Source organism: Triticum urartu, chromosome 4A, assembly GCF_056163025.1.
Source record: "Triticum urartu cultivar PI428250 chromosome 4A, HENAU_Tu73, whole genome shotgun sequence".
Taxonomy (NCBI): domain Eukaryota; kingdom Viridiplantae; phylum Streptophyta; class Magnoliopsida; order Poales; family Poaceae; genus Triticum; species Triticum urartu.
In genome coordinates, this window is record NC_141876.1 from 398,230,100 (window position 1) to 398,236,099 (window position 6,000).

Here is a 6,000-nt window from a genome sequence, read left to right on the forward strand (position 1 = left end):
GTAGTAGAGGCGCGCACGTGTCATAGTAGATGCGCGCACGTAGCATGTACATGTACGTACATCGGCCAGGGTAAAAGAAAGTAAATACGTCCACGTACGTACATATGGGCGGGGTCTCGAATGCCTACTCACGAATACGTACGGCCAGGGCTCCTGTACATGGCTGGGTCGGAACGGAGAAACTGCGTCGCCATCGTGTTCATGGGGAGGCAACAGAATGTGTCGTGTTCATCGGGAGGCAACGGAACGCGTGCTGTTCATCGGGAGCCAACCAGCTTGGACGGAACAGCCGATGGAAACGAGGCCTGGCGTACCGCAGAACGGAGGAAATGGCCTTGTGTTCGACCGGCCACGGTTGAAACAGGGTCCTGTTCATCAGGAGGGGTCTGGCATACCACAAAATGGAGGAAACAGACCTCCTACGGTGGAAGCAGGGTCTTGTTGATCAGGAGGGGTGTGGCGTACCGCAAAACGGAGGAAACAAACTTGTGTTGGAGCGCTACGGTCAAAATGGGGGTCCTGTTCATCAGGAGGGGTGTGGCATACCGCAAAACCGGACTCCACGGGATACTGTTCATCTCCACCGTCGACCTCCTCCAGCCTCCACGGGCTACTGTTCATCCACCGTCGACCTCCTCCAGCCTCCACCTACGACTGTTCATCCACGGGCTCCTGTTCATCCAGCCTCCACCGCGCGCTCCTCCACCGGCTACTGTTCAACCAACCCTCTCCACGGGGTCCTATTCAACCACCCCTCCACGGGCTACTGTTCATCAAGCCCTCCACCAGCTACTGTTCAACCAGCCCTCCACGGGGTCATCATGTTCATCCAACCCTCCACGGGGTCCTGTTCATCCACCCCTCCATGGGGTCATGTTCATCCACCGGCTCGATCGATCGGGGTACTGTTCATCCAGCGGCAACGACCTCTACTACCACGGGGTCCTGTTCATCCAACCCCCACCGGGAACTATTCATCCAAACCCCCCAACAACACTCACTGTTCATCCAGAGGCAGCATCGATCGGCTTCATTTAGTAGTAGTAGCAAAGGAATCACTCGGGTTCAGTTAACAGCAAGGGATCGATCGCTCGGGTTCAGTAACGTAGCTAGTGCAATCGCTCTGTTCGGTTAGAGCCCAACGCCTCGCTCGGGTTCAGTTAGAGCCCAACGTCGCACCCATGCGCATACGTGTACAAGAGAAATGCTCATCGCTCGGTCCTCGACCACCCACCATAACCGGGAACTCCCCGATATTTTCCTCGCCCTCGCTTCTACCATGGTTTTTTTGTCATGGACGGCCCAAAGATTGTCATGCAGCTGCGTCTCCGGCCCGCCCAAGATGAAAAGCCCATTTTCTGTCATGATTTTTTGTCATAGAAGTAGGACCCCACCACATCTATGATGATATCGGGTTTTGTCACAATTATCATCATAGAAGTGTCATAAGTATGACAGAAAAAAAAATTGTTTGGCCCAAAATGTCACGGATGTGTCTTTTTTTGTAGTGAATGGTTGAGCTCCTCCTATCTCCCATCGCAGACCGAGGATTGACCTCCTATGACGCCGCCACCGCCCACCAACCGAGGATTGACCTCTTATCTGGTAGCCGCTGCCTCGGCCGCCGCCGCCACCATCTCTATCTGCAGAGAGGCTGTTTTATTTTTTGACGGATATCAGCAGAGCGGCTATTTACACTAAGTATTACTTTAACTCAATTATTGCAGCCCCATATGTATAGGGTAGCACATCACATACGGTTATGTCACGGCAACCGTGTCTCACCTATGGTGTCTTGTCACACGGTTTGGTGTGGAAATCGTGTGTGAAGTTGTAATACCTAACACAAACGACATGTATAAACAATGTGCCATATACAACATAGTGCGATAAGTAGTTCCCGACCGTTAGCTTATCCCCACAGTTTCCCCAATTCCCCCAAATCCCTAGATAGCCTCCAAATTCCCTCGCGTGGTGCTGACATTGGGGGAATGCGGACGAGTGGTGCTGATGGTTTCGGTGCGGCTGCTCCTGCTCCTGCTCATATCGCCGCTCTTGGCAGCGCCGCCACGACGGCGGTCACCGCCGAGCACTTGACTAAGGTCATCAGAAGGCAGGTGTACTACAGATCCGAATCGCCCTGTCAGGTTCCAATCTATCCCAATCTTTTTTAGCATGTCCAAACTAGCTCCCTGTTGAATCCGTCCTGAATGACCCCCCCCCAGAAAGCAATCAGTTGCTGGATCTGGAGCATGACTCTAGACTCCCGCAACACGAGTTCGACTTCGAGTTTTGCACCACCAAGAAGTACCAAAAGCTGAGTTGTGTGCACGGGCACACTCCCGCTCAACGTGTATGCACGGAGGGATTCAACATTGGCAGACGGTTTGTCAGTTGCCCCTTGGAGGTTAGTGCTAAGTTCATCATTTTAGTTGACTCAATGGTACCGCTCATCCTGAATACTATTTAATATTGGTAGGGATATGAGGCTTGTGCCTTTGTTAATTGGCTGGATGAAGAATGGCATGGCAGGGCTCAGAGTGTTATCACCAAGCTCGCAGAAGATAACATAAAGATGAAGAAGAAACTGACTGATCTGGAGTCTACAATTAGTACGATGAAGTAAGAAAGAGTCAATCACAGGCAACATATGTAAGCAAGAGACAACAAGGAACTAGCATGTCTAGTTGTGGTTGTCGCATTAGCCATGTTCTATGTGTTGTTTGCAATGATGATTAGGGGTTTTGTTTGACAGTATTGCTAAAGCACATCTAGATGTGCTCTAAGTAATGCACATCTAGGTCCTATGCCTTGATGTTATGCGAAGATTCATGAAGATATTTTCCTTTGTCTTTTTTCTTTTCCTTTGTAGTTTGATTATTACTAGCTTCATCACTAAGAAGAGCTCAATGTATTGCTTGCCAACTGTCCTACTCCATTCGTACCGCTGCATAAGTCACATTACGAAAACCAAATAATCCGAAAACTCGTTCCTGTTTTTTGTCCTGAAAAAAAGAAATCATCCAATAGGAGTCCTGGGGTTTGTATGCATTCAATGACTTCACACTACTTGGTATAACATGTAATGGTCAATTATCTGCACGCAATGGTACTGATTACCAAATAATCATCAAGTACTCTCGTTTTCCCCCACCTAGGTCGTCGGTACGGAGGGAGTAGTACTATGAAAAATGCTTGTTTCATATTTGGACTCTCCAATGCGTGTACGTAATTTTCACATTGACAACTGCGCAACCCCGAGAATTTGGAGCGACTGGGTAAAAAATAATTGTGGTTGATTATATAAGATGTTAGAGAATACGTCAATCCCTCGCTTTAATCGGAAACTAATATGATGGAAAATAGACCCGAGGACCATAGATTTCACTAGAGACTTCTCTCTTTAAGGCAAATAATACGGTGGTTGAACAAATTACTTCCGAGCAATTGATATAAAAGCTTTGCCACAAATACGATGTCAACTACATGATCATGCAAAGCAATATGACAATGATGAAGCGTGTCATAATAAACGGAACGGTGGAAAGTTGCATGGCAATATATCTCGGAATGTCTAGGGAAATGCCATAATAGGTAGGTATGGTGGCTGTTTTGAGGGAGGTATATGGTGGGTTTATGGTACCGGCGAAGTTGCACGGTACTAGAGAGGCTAGCAATGGTGGAAGGGTGAGAGTGCGTATAATCCATGGACTCATCATTAGTCATAAAGAACTCACATACTTATTGCAAAAATCTACAAGTTATCAAAGCAAAGTATTACGCGCATGCTCCTAGGGGGATATATTGGTAGGAAAAGACCATCGCTCGTCCCCGACCGCCACTCATAAGGAAGACAATCAATAAATAAATCATGCTCCGACTTCATCACATAACGGTTCACCATACGTGCATGCTACGGGAATCACAAACTTCAACACAAGTATTTCTCAAATTCATAACCACTCAACTAGCATGACTCTAATATCACCATCTCCATATCTCAAAACAATTATCAAGTATCAAACTTCTCATTGTATTCAATACACTCATAAGAGAATTTTATTATTCTTGAATACCTAGCATATTGGGATTTTAAGAAAATTACCATGCTATTTAAGACTCTCAAGATAATCTAAGTGAAGCATGAGAGTTCATCTATTTATTCAAAATAAAACTACCACCATGCTCTAAAAGATATAAGTGAAGAACTAGAGCAAATGACAAAATACTCCGAAAGATTTAAGTGAAGATCAATGAGTAGTCGAATAATTATGCAACTATCTGAAGACTCTCTAACATTTAATAATTTAAGATCTTGGTATTTTATTCAAACAGCAAGAAAAACTAAATAAAATAAAATGACGCTGCAAGCAAAACACATATCATGTGGCGAATAAAAATATAGCTCCAAGTAAAGTTACCGATGAACGAAGACGACAGAGGGGATGCCTTCCGGGGCATCCCCAAGCTTAGGCTCTTGGTTGTCCTTGAATATTACCTTGGGGTTCCTTGGTAATCCCCAATCTTAGGCTCTTGTCACTCCTTATTCCATAATCCATCGAATCTTTACCCAAAACTTGAAAACTTCACAACACAAAACTTAAAGTAGAAAACTCGTGAGCTCCGTTAGTATTAGAAAATAAATCACCACTTCAAGATACTGTAATGAACTCATTATTTATTTATATTGGTGTTAAACCTAATGTATTCCAACTTCTCTATGGTTTATAAACTAGTTTACTAGCCATAGATTCATCAAAATAAGCAAACAACACACGAAAAAACAGAATCTGTCAAAAACAGAACAGTCTGTAGTAATATGGATCAAACGTATACTTATGGAACCCCAAAAATTCTAAACTAAATTGCTGGACCTGAGGAACTTATCTATTAATCATCTGCAAAAATAATTAACTAAATATCACTCTCCAACTAAAAATGGCAGCAATTCTCGTGAGCGCTAACGTTTCTGTTTTTTACAGCATGATCGCAAAGACTTTCCCCAAGTCTTCCCAAAGGTTCTACTTGGCACAAACACTAATTAAAAGCATATAACCACATCTAAACAGAGGATATATGAATTATTTATTACTAAACAGGAACAAAAATAAAGGAACAAAAATAAAATTGGGTCGCCTCCCAACAAGCGCTATCGTTTAACGCCCCTAGCTAGGCATGATGATTTCAATGATGCTCACATAAAAGATAAGAATTGTAACATAAAGAGAGCATCATGAAGAATATGAATAGCACATTTAAGTCTAACATACTTCCTATGCATAGGGATTTTGTGACCAAACAACTTATGGGAACAATAATCAACTAGCATAGGAGGGCAAAACAAGCATAACTTCGAAATTTTAAGCACATAGAAAGGAAACTTGATATTATTGCAATTCCTACAAGCATATGTTCCTCCCTCATAATAATTTTCAGTAGCATCATGAATGAATTCAACAATATAACCAGCATCTAAAGCATTCTTTTCATGATCTACAAGCATAGAAAATTTACTACTCTCCACATAGGCAAGATTCTTCTCATTCAGAATAGTGGGAGTATCATAAGACACTTGAATACTATAAATTGTTTCCACATTAAAATAGTAATGTTAAGAAAAAGGGTAATCATAATCATTACAAGTTTTATAAATATAATCATCACTACTTTTTATAGCATATGTATCATCACAATAATTATCATAAGTAGGAGGCATGCTATCATCATTATAAATTTGCATATTAAAACTTGGGAGACTAAAAATATCATCTTCATTAAGCGTAGCATCCCCAAGCTTGGGACAAACATTAATTGCAGCAAATATATTCTCAAAAACATCATATTCATCAAACATAGCATCCCAAGCTTGGGCCTTTTCATATCATAAGCATAATCACTCTCATCATTAATAGTATGGATAGCACCAATAGTATAGAAATTATCATATTCTTCCAAGCAAGTGCCAAAAAGATTTTCAAGATCATAAGAAGTATCATTATC